This window comes from Artemia sp. Qi Xiang Cuo, chromosome 5 (genome assembly GCF_049724085.1).
Source record: "Artemia sp. Qi Xiang Cuo chromosome 5, ASM4972408v1, whole genome shotgun sequence".
NCBI lineage: Eukaryota > Metazoa > Arthropoda > Branchiopoda > Anostraca > Artemiidae > Artemia > Artemia sp. Qi Xiang Cuo.
The window spans coordinates 4,152,689-4,166,697 of NC_142798.1; positions in this window are offsets into that span (position 1 = coordinate 4,152,689).

Sequence of the window (14,009 nt, forward strand, 5' to 3'; positions counted from 1 at the left end):
CTGTCTTAGTGTGTTCGTGTGTCTGAATCTATGTGTTTTTTTTGTCTGTCTGTCTGTCTCTCTCTCCCTCTCTCTCTCTCTCTTTCTTTCTCTCTGCTGTTATGTCATGGGTCTGTCTTTGTGTGTTCGTGTCTCTCACTCTGTGTGTGAGGATTTTTGTCTCTCTCTGTACCTGTGTGTCTTGTTCTGTGTGCTTTTGTATGTTTTCGTCTCTGTATCTGTCTCTTAGTGTTCGAGTGTCTGACTCTTTATCTTTGTGTTTGTTTTTGTCTCTCTCTTTCTCCCCCTCTCTCTCTCTGTGCCTGTATTTCTGACTCTGTGTGTTTGTGTATTATTTTGTCTCAGTGTCTGTCTTTGTGTGTTCGTGTGTCTGACTCGTTTTTGTGTGTATTTTTGTCTATTTCTCTCGGTGCCTGTGTGTCTGACTCTATGTTTGGTTGTGTGTTTTTGTCTCTTTCTCTGTGCTAGTGTGTCTGACTCTGTGTGTTTTTCGTCTCTGTGGATTGATTTGTGTTCTCATGTGTCTGACTCTTTGTGTTTGTTTGTGTTTTTATCTCTATCTCTATGCCTTTGTGTCTAACTCTATGTGTTTTCACCTCTGTGTATTGATTTGTCTTCTCATGAGTCTGACTCTTTGTGTTTGTGTGTGTTTTTGCCTCTATCTCTATGCCTTTGTGTCGAACTCAATGTGTTTGTGTGTGTTTTTGTCTATGTGTCTGTCTTTGTGTGTTCGTGTGTCTGAATCTGTGTGTGTGTGTTTGTCTCTCTCTCTCTCTCTGTGCCTGTATGTGTGACTTTGTGTGTGTTTTTTTTTTCTATGTGTCTGTCTTTCTGTTTTCGTTTATCCGACTCTGTGTGTTTTTTGTCTCTCTATCTCTCTGTACCTGGGTGTCGGACTTTGTTTGTTCATCTGTGTTTTTGTCTCTGTGTCTATCTTTGTTTGTTAATTTTTCTGACTCTGTGTGTTTGTGTATGTGTTTTTGTCTGTGTCTGTCTTTGTTTGTTCATGGGTCTGACTTTGCGTGTTTGTGTGTGTGTTTTTGTCTCTCTCTCTCTGCACCTGTGTGTCTGACTCTGTGTGTTTGGCTCCTAGGTCTCTGGCTCCGTCTTTGTTGATTCGAGTCTTTGACTCTGTTTGCTTTTGTTTGTGTTTTTGTCTTTCTCTCTGTGCCTGTGTATCTGACTCTGCTTTGTGTGCTTGTTTGTCTGACTCTGTGTGTTTGTGTGTGTGTTTTTGCCTCACTCGCTGTGCATGTGTGTCTTAGTATTCGTTTTTGTGCGTTTTTTTGTCTCTGTGTCTGTCTTCGTGCGTTCCTGTTGTCTGACTCTTTGTGTTTGTGTGTGTTTTTCTCTCTGTGTCTGTCTTTTAGTGTTTGAGTGTCTGACTATTTGTGTTTGTGTATTATTTTGTCTCCGTGTCTGTCTTTGTGTGTTCGTGTGTCTGACTCTGTGTGTTTATGTGTGTGTCTCTCTCTCTTTGCCTATGTGTCTGACTCTGTGTGTTTTTGTGTGTGTTGGTTTTGTTTCTTTCTCTGTGCCTGTGTGTCTGAATCTGTGTTTTTCCTGTGTCTGTATTTTTTTCTCTCTCTCTCTCTGTGCCTGTGTGTCTGACGCTCTGTGTTTGTGTAAGTTTTTTTCCCTCAGTGTCTGTCTTTGCGTGTTCGTGTGTCTGACTCTCTATCTCTCTCTCTTTCTCTGTCTCTGTCTCTGTCTCTCTCTCTCTCTATCTATCTCTCTCTCTCTCTCTCTCTGTTTCTCTCTCTCTCTCCCTCTCTATTTCTCTCTCTTTCTCTGTCTGTGCCTGTCTGTCTAGCTTTGTGTGTTTATATGTTTGTTTCTGTCTTTATATGTTTGTGTGTCTGACTCTGTGTTATTGTGTGTGTTTTTTTGTCGTTCTCTCTGTGCCTGTGTGTCTGACCCTATGTATTAGTGTGTGTATTTTTGTCTCTATGTCTGTCTGTATGTTTGCTTGTCTGACTCTGTGTATTTTTGTCTGTGTCTGTCTTTGTTTGTTCATGGGTCTGACTTTGCGTGTTTCTGTGTGTGTTTTTGCCTCACTCTCTGTGCATGTGTGTCTTAGTATTCGTTTTTGTGCGTTTTTTTGTCTCTGTGTCTGTCTTCGTGCGTTCCTGTTGTCTGACTCTTTGTGTTTGTGTGTGTTTTTCTCTCTGTGTCTGTCTTTTAGTGTTTGAGTGTCTGACTATTTGTGTTTGTGTATTATTTTGTCTCTGTGTCTGTCTTTGTGTGTTCGTGTGTCTGACTCTGTATGTTTATGGGTGTGGGTCTCTCTCTCTTTGCCTATGTGTCTGACTCTGTGTGTTTTTGTGTGTGTTGGTTTTGTTTCTTTCTCTGTGCCTGTGTGTCTGAATCTGTGTTTTTCCTGTGTCTGTATTTTTTTCTCTCTCTCTCTGTGCCTGTGTGTCTGACGCTCTGTGTTTGTGTAAGTTTTTTTTCCTCAGTGTCTGTCTTTGCGTGTTCGTGTGTCTGACTCTCTATCTCTCTCTCTTTCTCTGTCTCTGTCTCTTTCTCTCTCTCTCTCTCTCTCTCTCTCTCTCTGTTTCTCTCTCTCTCTCTCCCTCTCTATTTCTCTCTCTTTCTCTGTCTGTGCCTGTCTGTCTATCTTTGTGTGTTTATATGTTTGTTTCTGTCTTTATATGTTTGTGTGTCTGACTCTGTGTTATTGGGTGTGTTTTTTTGTCGTTCTCTCTGTGCCTGTGTGTCTGACCCTATGTATTAGTGTGTGTATTTTTGTCTCTATGTCTGTCTGTATGTTTGCTTGTCTGACTCTGTTTATTTTTGTCTGTGTCTGTCTTTGTTTGTTCATGGGTCTGACTTTGCGTGTTTGTGTGTGTGTTTTTGTCTCTCTCTCTCTGCACCTGTGTATCTGGCTCTATGTGTTTGGCTCCTAGCTCTCTGGCTCCGTCTTTGTTGATTCGAGTCTTTGACTCTGTTTGCCTGTGTTTGTGTTTTTGTCTTTCTCTCTGTGCCTGTGTATCTGACTCTGCTTTGTGTGCTTGTTTGTCTGACTCTGTGTGTTTGTGTGTGTGTGTTTTTGCCTCTCTCTCTGTGCATGTGTGTCTTAGTATTCGTTTTTGTGCGTGTTTTTGTCTCTGTGTCTGTCTTCGTGCGTTCCTGTGTCTGATTCTTTGTGTTTGTGTGTGTTTTTCTCTCTGTGTCTGTCTTTTAGTGTTTGAGTGTCTGACTATTTGTGTTTGTGTATTATTTTGTCTCCGTGTCTGTCTTTGTGTGTTCGTGTGTCTGACTCTGTGTGTTTATGTCTCTGTGTTTTTGTGTGTCTCTCTCTCTCTTTGCCTATGTGTCTGACTATAACTGACTATGTTTTCACACTATAACTACGCTAAGACACCCCTCTGTCATCGACCCATCACCACCAAAACACTCTTCAGCCATTTCTAGTTAAAAATTTTATTTAAACTCATTCATTTGTTTTTTTTTTGCTAGTAATTCGCCCCCCCACTATCAAACTATAACTACGCTAAGACATCCTTCTGCCATCAACCCATCTCCCCCCAAAACACTTTTCAGCCATTTCTCGTTAAAAATTTTATTTTCAAGTCATCCACTTGGTTTTTTTTAAAGCAATACGCCTCCAAACTATCACACTATAACTACTCTATGACAGCCGGCTGCCATCGCACAATTTCCCACAAAAAATATTTTTTCAGAGATTTCTAGTTATAAATTTTATTTCAAATCAGTCAGTCTAGTTTTTCGAAACCAATTTACCCACCGCGATCACAGTCTGAGTCCAATAAAATACCAACGTTACGGCGACATAGCGCACCCAAAGAACTATTAAGCTCTTTATCGTTAAATTTTCTATTTAAGCTCATTCATTTGGGTTTTTCGCTAGCAATTCGCCCCCCCCCCATTATCACACTACAGCTACGCTAAGACATCCTTCTGCCGTCAACCCATCTCCCACAAAATACTCTACAGCCATGTCTCGTTGAAAATTTAATTTGCGAAAATGTCACTCGGGTTTTTTGTAATAGGTACGCATCCCCACTCTTTAATCAAAACACCTCTATTGAATCTACCGGCCATCAAACACTATCCCCCCAAAAATATTTTACACAGATTACTAGTTAAAAAGTGGCATTCATCGCCGTTAGGCGAATGTTTCGTTCTAAATTCACCACCCACTACCACGCTATAACTACGCTAAGACACCCCTCTGTCATCGACCAGTCTCCCCCAAAACACTTTTCAGCCATTTCTAGTTAAAAAATTTTTTTCAACTCATTCATTTGGGTTTTTCGCTAGCAATCCACCCCCCACTATCACACTATAACAACGTTCAGACATCCTTCTCCCATCAACCCATCTGCCCACACACCACTTTTCTGCTATTTCTCGTTAAAAATTTTATTTTAAAGTCTGCCACTCGGGTTTTTTTGTAAGAAGTACGCCTCTCACCTCTTACACTATCACTGCTCTATGGCAGCCGTCTACCATGGCCCTATCTCCCCCCCAAAATATTTTTCAGAGATTTCTAGTTAAAAATGTTATTTCAACTCATTCATTTGGGTTTTTCACTAGTAATTCGCCCCCCCCCACGATCACAATATAACTACGTTAAGACACCCCTCTGTCATCGACCCATCTCCCCAAAACACTTTTCAGCCATTTCTAGTTAAAAATTTTATTTCAACTCATTCATTTGGATTTTTCACTAGCAATTTGCCCCCCACTATCACACTATAACTAATCTAAGACATACTTCTACCATCGACCCATCTCCCCCAAAACACTATTCAGCCATTTCTCGTTAAAATTTTTATTTCAACTCATTACTTTGGGTTTTTACCTAGCAATTCACCCCCCACTCTCACACTATAACTACGCTAAGACACCCCTCTGCCATCAACCCATCTCCCCCAAAACACTGTTCAGCCATTTCTAGTTAAAATTTTTATTTCAACTCATTCATTCGGGTTTTTTCACAAGCAATTCGGCCCAAAGTACAGCACTATAAGTACTCTAAGACACCCCGCTGCCATCACCCCACCACTTTTGTATTATACAGAACACATCGAAGAAGTAAAGCTATCCGTTATTAAAATTATTTTCTTGCCATCTACATCTCTCTTAGTATCAACTTTTTAGTATACTATAGCGTCAAACTCTATTTTAAATTGACAACACTGTTCAAACGCCACTTGTGGGTTATACAGAACACATCAAAGAAGTAAAGCTAGGTCAACTCCTAAGACCATTTTATCATCGTTAACCATTTCCATTGAATGATATTGTTCCAAATTTATAATAAATAAGCTATGAGTTAACAACCCCGAGGGGTAACCTTAACTGATAATCACCAATCCACAAATTCGATACCCTTTTTTTCTCCACCTTCATACAATCCAAATCTCAAATGTTATCTAGCTGTGTTTTTCCCTATTATTCAATTAATATCGTTCGTATAGTCAAATTCGCAAATGCTAAACCCTTTTTTTTCACCACCTTCATAGGATCCAATTCGCAAATGCTATCTACCGACACATTCTTAACAAAACATTCTTGACTAAAGGCAATTGTCCAAAAAAATCAGAAACCATTCTTGATAGCACATACTTCAAAGAAATGGAACAGTGGATAATGCATGGGTGATAGACAGCTTTTCCTACAAAATCATTCCTAAATACGCAATTTGACAATTTCTAGTTTTCGATTTAAAAAAAAACAAAACAATTATACTCTCAAAACGTGTTTGACCACTTTATAGGTACAGGTTTGCTCGCTTTTTACAATGTGCACGTGAAACTGTAGTGTATATTCTTGTGTAATTCCATATATAATTGAAACCAGCATATAGGTTACTACTGACTTTTTCATTTTCCTCCATATGTTTTCTTGCAACTCTAGTGCGGTTTAACACATTCTCAAAATGTTCTGCCCATCTCTGTTTAACTCTTTCCTTATCGCTAAATGTGGCCCCGTTCCTATCTTTAACTTGGATTAATTAAAAAAAAACTTTCCGAAAAATAAGTTTTTCAAAGAATGTAAAGGCCATTTTTAACTTAAGCTCAGGAGATACAAATACCTGCTAAAATTCAAACTCAAAACGACCAGAAATTACTATTAAAGAATAAATGAAACCCAGAACGAACAGAAATGAAATAAACAATCATAGCAAAAAGAATGCAAAAGGTACCGGTAAAAATGAGTTAATTGGTCTAACAGTAATCAACGCTTAGTCTGAATAAGGATATCAAGCTTTTAATGAAAAAAAATATTTTCCCATTAAAGAATCAATGAAACTTAAAATATGTAAAAACTGAATGTACAATAACTGCAAACAGACATACAATAGATAATAATGTAAATGAATAAATAAATCTTAAAATGATTGAAACATAAATTGAATATGCAAATCAAGTTTGAATCGAATAAAAATAAATACAAACAAGAGTTTGGGTATCGTCTCACTGCAGAAGCCTAAAACCTACTGCGTCATTGGCGCTTTACTGAAAACAACTCTTTGAAATATTTTCACTTTTGTAACTTTAAGAAATCAAAAATTAATTAAGATTTTAGGGAATAGATATCAGCATATGTATATTAAATTGACAATGCACATTTTTCTTCAGTAAACTCATTTGATTTTTTTTTCAGTAAAATACAAATTATATTCTGGCTTTTAGAAAGCATAGGGGTTTTCAACCATACCCATATTAATTTCTGCTCATTTTGAGTTTGACTCTAATATTTATTTTAATTTTTGTTCGTTTTGGGTTTCATATATTTATAGACACTGATTTGTGGTAGTTGTATGCTTGGTAGATTATATGATAATCCGGACAACAGGTGTTGCAAATGTGAACCATACCACGACGGAATGGGGCTGCTACGAGGATTAGCCTACCCTCCACCCCCTAAATTGACCATGCGGATTCAAAAATACCAATGGCACTTGCTTGCAATTGGTGGAACACTCCGAAACTTGACATTTTATAATATTTTGGTGTTTCATGCAAGAAAATGCATGTTCCACAAAGTTTGAGGTGCAGTTTTCCGCTCAAATAGAAATGCCTAGTAGCCATAGAATGTTTTCATAACAAACTAACACGATTAGTTACAAAAAATGGCAGAGTTAAAAAAAATGGCAAAACTATATGAGTCTTGAACAGTCTTGGAAAGTATAAACAAAATCAAATTGAATATTAGATATATAATGATATTAATTGTTGAAAGATCCATCAGTTCAAGATTTTTTTTACTGTTATTTTTATTTTCATTTTGAATGCTGTAAGAACTGGAAAATAATAAATTTGTAATATACGAGTAATTCGTTTTCAGTGAAGCACCAATGACGGAGAAGGCTTTAGGTTCTTACAGTTAAAGAAGGGGGCAGTATCCAAATTTTGCTTGTAGTGAAACTATATTTGTCTTGACTAATCTTGAAAAGAACTAATAAGTTAAACTGAATATTTTATGCATAATAATAATAATTGCTAAAAGCTCATCAGTTAAAAATTTTACTGCAATTTTAATATTTATTTTCAATATTAAGTACAAAAGAAAACATTTGTAATATAATTTGTTTTCAGTAAAGCGCCAATGACGCAGTAGGTTTTAGGCTTCTGCAGTGAGCCGATACCCAAACTCTTGTTTGTAGTTATTTTTATTCGATTCAAACTTGATTTGCATTTTCAATTTAAGTTTCACTCGTTTTAAGATTTATTTATTCATTTACATTAATATCTATTGAATGTATTTTCGCATTGATTGTTTATTTAATTTCTATTCGTTTTAAGTTTCATTTATAATTTAATAGTAAAACATTTTTTTTCTTTTTAAGCTTGATTTTCATATTCACTCTTAGCATTAATCAATATAAGGCCTATCTATTGATTTATATTATTACTTGTTGTATGTTTTTTGCTATGATTGTTTATCTAATTTCTGTTCGTTTTGGATTTCATTTATTCTTTAATAGTAATTTCTGGTCGTTTTGAGTTTTAATTTTAACAGGTATTTGTATCTCCTGAGCTTAGATTTAAAATGGCCTTTACTTTTCTTTGAAAAACTTATTTTTCGGAATTTTTTTTTTAAATTAATTTTTGTTCGTTTTTGATTGCAAAAAGTATCAAGTTTTTATGGCATGGGGGGCGGGGTGCTTACTTTCTGATTATTCTTGACTTTAAAAAACGGATCTAGAAATTTCGATATAAATCGAATGAGGTTTTTTTTCAAAGTCTATACGATTACCTCTTTGATAAAAACCTTATATATGAACAATAGACAGCTTGCATAACTTGTGGACAGCGATTGACAACAATGAATGGATTGAAAAGATAGCTCCAATTAGGGTGTTTTGACCATTTCACTTGCTGACACAAAGGGATCACGACTGTTCGGAATTGACCTTAATAGGATTTTGTGTGCCAAAGCAATTTTGCATCTATCACAGAGTATGTATTTTAACCTTATGATTAGATAATTATAATAGATTTCCTATGTGTTCTTCCCATACAAAACCCCTTCCCATAAGTTATAAACCCCCCTTAATAAGTTATGCCCAAGGACATAACTTACAACACCTACCCCTGGGCCCTGGTGGGCTGTGTCGACACCGGAGTTTTTTGTTATCAGAACTTTGAACTATTTTAACAAAATGTCTATCTCAAAATTTTTATCTGATGCATTTAGGGCGTGGAGGAAGGAGAGGGGCTAGTTGGCCTTCAATCTCTTTTGAGTCTTAAAAAGTGAACAAGAACTTTCAATTTTCAATCAAATGAGCCCTCTTTAAAGTTTATACGAGCATCCCTTCCATAAGAAATAATATTAAAGATTCGGAGAATCCTTAGATTACAACCGTTGCCCTGAGGGCTTTGGGGGAGTTGTAATCATCAAAGACCTAATTTCCAGAACTTAAAACTACGTTTAATAAAATGGCTGTCTTAAAATTTTTATTGGTTGTGTTTGAGGGAATGGTGGGCTTGAGATGGGGGTTAGTTGCCCTCAAATCACTTTCGACTATTACAAAGGGCACTAGCCGTCGGGATTTACAATCAAATGAGCCTTTTTTGAAGTTTCTACGACACCGCCTTCTATAAAAACCTTATATACCCCCATGGCATAACTTAAAACCCTTGCCCTGAGGGTTGTGGGGGATCGTCCTCCTCAAAAACATATTTTCTATCTAAAAATCATGTACGCTGAACAAAATGGCTATCTCAAAATTTTGATAGGATGTGTTTGAGGGATTGATGGGCGTGGGAGGGGGGCTAGTTGCCCTCCAATTACTTTCAACTATTAAAAAGGGCACTAGCCCTTTGAATTTCCAATTGAATGTGCCTGTTTTGAAGTTTCTACGACAACGCCTTCTATATAAACCTTATATGCCCCCAGGGAATAACTTAAAACTCTTGCCCTGAGGGTCGTGGGGGAGTGTCCTCCTCAAAAATATATTTTCTATCTGGAAATCAGCTAACCTGAACAAAATGGCTATCTCAAAAGTTTGATTGGATGTGTTTGGGGGACTGATGGGCGTGAGGGGGGGGGGGCTAGTTGCCCTCCAATCACTTTCGACTATTAAAAAGGGCACTAGCCCTTTGATTTCCAGTCGAATGAGCCTGTTTTGAAGTTTCTACGACAAAGCCTTCTTTAAAAACCTTATATGCCCCCAGGCCATAACTTAAAACCCTTGCCCTGAGGGTTGTGAGGGAGTGTCCTCCTCAAAATATATTTTCAATCTGGAAATCAACTACTCTGCACAAAAATGACTATCTCAAAATTTTGATTGGATGTGTTTGGGGAAATAATGGGCGTGTGGAGGGGGGGGGGCTAGTTGCACTCCAATCACTTTCGACTATTAAAAAGGGCACTAGCCCTTTAATTTCAAATCAAATGAGCCTTTTTTGAAGTTTCTACGACAACGCCTTCTATAAAAACCTTATATGCCCCCAGGGTATAACTTAAAACCCTTGTCCTGAGGGTTTTGGTGGAGTCTCCTTCTCAAAAATATATTTTCAATCTTGAAATCAACTACGCTGAACCAAAATGGCTATCTCAAAATTTTGATTGGATGTGTTTGGGGGAATGATGGGCGTAGGTGGGGGGCTAGTTACCCTCCAATTACTTTTGACTATTAAAAAGGGCACTATCCCTTTGAATTTCCAATCGAATGAGCCTTTTTTGAAGTTGCTATGACAACGCCTTCTATAAAAACCTGATATGCCCCCAGGGCATAACTTAAAACCCTTGCCCTGAGCGTTGTGGGGGATTGTCCTCCACAAAAAAATATTTTCTATCAGGAAATTAAATACGCTTAACAAAATGGCTATCTCAAAATTTTGATTGGATATGTTTGGGGGAATGATGGGTGTGTGGGGGGGGCTAGTTGCCCTCCAATCACTTTAAACTATTAAAAAGGGCACTAGCGCTTTGAATTTCCAATCGAAAGAGCCTGTTTTGAAGTTTCTACGACAACAACTTCTAAAAAAAAAAAATTATATGCCCCCAGGGCATATCTTAAAACCCTTGCCCAAACGTTTCTAGGGAAGTGTCCTCCTCAAAAACATATTTTCTATCTGGAAATCAACTACGCTAAACAAAATGGCTATCTAAAAATTTTGACTGGATGTGTTTGGGGAAATGATGGGGGTGGGGTGGGGGGGGGCTAGTTGCATCCAATTACTTTCGACTATTAAAAAGGGCACTAGCCCTTAAATTTCCAATCGAATGAGCCTGTTTTGAAGTTTCTACGACAACGCCTTCTATAAAAACCTTATATGCCCCCAGGGGCTAGCTGCCCTCCGATCTTTTTTTATTATGAGAAAATGTACTACAACTTTTAATTTCCATCCAAATGAACCCTATCTGAAGTTTATACGAGCATCCCTTTCATAAGAACCACATACGGCCCCAGGGCATAGCTTACAAATGCCTGCCCCCGGTCCCGGGGGGGGGGGGGGGTTGTGTTGAAACCGGAGTTTAGTTATCTGACTTTTGAACTATTTTTAAACATGACCCCCTCAAAGTTTTTATCGGATGGGTTTGAGGAAAAAAGGGTGTGGAGAAGGGGGTTAGTTGCCCTCCAATCTCTTCTGACTCTTAAAAAGTGAACGAGAACTTACAATTTCTAATCATATGAGCCCTCTCCGAAGTTTATACGAGAATATCTTTCATAAGAACCATATATGCCCCCAGAGCTATACTTATAACGCCTGCCCCGGGCCCTGGGGATTTTGTCGACACAAGAGTTTTACTTATCTGACCTTTGAACTATGTTTAACGAAATGGCCATACGTAAAGGAGTTTTTGTTATATAATCTTTGAAATATTTTTAACAAAATGGCTACCTCACATTTTTTATCAGATGTATTTGGGGAAAAAAGGCGTGGGGGGCCAGTTGCCCTCCGATCACTTTTGACTCTTAAAATGGCACTAGAACTCTTGATTTCCAATAGAAAGAGCCCCCTTTGAACTTTATACGACGACCCCTTTTATATGAAGTGCCTCTGGAAAAAAATAAATGGAGTTTGGAGGGAGGCTAGCTGCCCTTCAATCACTTTTGACTCTTAAACAGTGAATTAAAACTTTCAATTTCCAATCAAATAAGCCCTCTATGAAGTTTATACGGGCATACCTTCCATAACAACCATATATGCCCCCAGGGCATAACTTACAACGCCTACCCACGGGACCTGGGTGGCTGTGTCGACACCGGTGTTTTTTGTTATATTTTTATCTGATGCATTTAGGACGTGGAACGGGGGGGGGGGGGGGCTAGTTGCCCTCCGATCTCTTTTGACTCTTAAAAACTGAACTAGAACTTTCAATTTCCAATCAAATGAGCCATCTCCGAAGCTTACACAAGCATTCCTTCCATAAGAACTATATATGCACCTAGAACATTGCTCACAACGCTTGCCTCCGGGCCCTGGGGGGTAGCATTGACACAGGAATTTTTCTTATCTGACCTTTGAACCATTTTTAATGAAATGGATATTATTAAATATTCATCGGATGCGCTTGGGGAAAAAGGGTGTGTGTGTGTGGGGTGGGGCTAGTTGCCCTTGGATATCTTTTGACTCTTAAAAATTGAACTAGAACTTTCAATTTCCAATCAAATGAGCTCTCTCTGAAATTTATACGAGCACCCCTTTCATAAGAACCATATACGCCCGGGACAATACTTACAACGTATATCCCCTGGACCCTGGGGGGGGGGAGGGGGAGTTATCGTTATTTAATTTTTGAACAATTTCCAAAAACCTGGCTATATCAAAATTTGTAGCGGAAGGGTTCGGGGAAAACCCTCTTAACTCTCTTGACTCTTAAAAAGTGAACTAGAAATTTCAATTTCCAATCAAATGAGCCCTCTATGAAGTTTATACGAGTATCTCTTTCATAAGAACCTTACATGCTCTTAGGGAATAACTCAGAACGCCTTCCCCTAGGCCCTGGGGGAATGTATTGACACCGGAGTTTTCTTATCCGACCTTTGAACAATTTTTAACAACATGTCTATCTCAAAATTTTGATCAGACGGGTATGGAAAAAGAAGAAATGGGGGGGGGGGAGCTAGTTGCCCTCGGATTTTTTTTACTATTAGAAGGTGAGCTCAAACTTTCAATTTCCAATCAAATGAGCCTTCTCTGAAGTTTATACGAGCATCCCTTTTATAAGAACCATTTATGCCCCAAGGCATAACTTACAATGCCTGCCCCCGGGCCCTGGGGGGTTGTGTCGACACCTGAGTTTTGTTATCTGAGTTTTGTGCAATTTGTTTTGACTTTTGACTTTTGAACTAAACTTTCATTTTCCAATCGTATGAGTCCTCTTTGAAGTTAATACGAGCATCCCTTCCATACAACCCATATATGTCCCCAGGGCATAACTTACAACGTTTGGTCCCGGGCCCTGGGGAGTTTTGTGGACACCGGACTTTTTGTTATATGATCTTTGAACTATTTTTAACAAAATAGCTATCTGAAAAACTTAGTTGTCCTCCAATCACTTTTGACTATTAAAAAGGGCACTAACCCTTTGAATTTCCAATCAAATGAGTCCTTTTTTATAGTTTCTACGACAAAGCTTTCTGTTAAAACCTTATATGCAAGGGCATGACTTACAACCCTTGCCTTGAGGGCTGTGGGGGAGTGTCCTCCTCAAAAACATAATTTCTATCTGAAAATCAACTACGCTGAACAAAAAGGCTATCTCAAAATTTTGATTGTATGTGTTTGGGGAACTAGTGGGCGTGGAAGGGGTGTTAGTTGCCTTCCAATCACTTTTGACCCTCAAAAAGGGCACTAGAACTCTCGATTTTCAATCAAATGAGCCCTCTTTGAAGTTTCTACGACGACCCATTCCATATGAAGTGCCTTTGGGAAAAAAATAATAATGAATAATAAATAATAATAAAACATTGGAGCCGTATGGCCTTTACTATAGGCAACGCTATAGCATTGCCTCTGATAGAGGGGATTTCCCTAAAGTCCTGAATCAATTGAGACATCCTAAATTAAATAATTCATTTTATAGTTGTATCACTACTTTTTTAATACTTTTATTTTGGGAAAAGGAGAAGATTCGGGGAAACATCTTGAGGAACGAGCTGTTGGGTACAACCAAACAACTAAAGCACTAACGGTGTGGTAGGAGCGGGGGATAAGACACAAAATTTTAAGGCTAATGCTTTTAACAATCTTAACAGGGGAAAAGATCTTTTCAATGGCTCAATTTAAGACTTATGGAGTCCCTTTCTTAGGTAATTTCCAGCTTCAGTCAGAGGAAGACATGAGAGAAAGGGCGCTTATAAGTGAAGTGTTTCAAGAAGAAATAGTCTTTGAAGCATCAAAAATTTGTTTGAACTCTCAACTTGTCATAAAGGCTGATATTATTTCTAAAATTTGTAGATTTTATTTGTGAAGTGTCTCAACACGAACCAATGGACCTTAGAAGCTGTGCTATTTTTTTCACCTCAAGGGTGTTACTAAGTCTGACAAAAGTGACGAATTAGTGAAAATAATTTA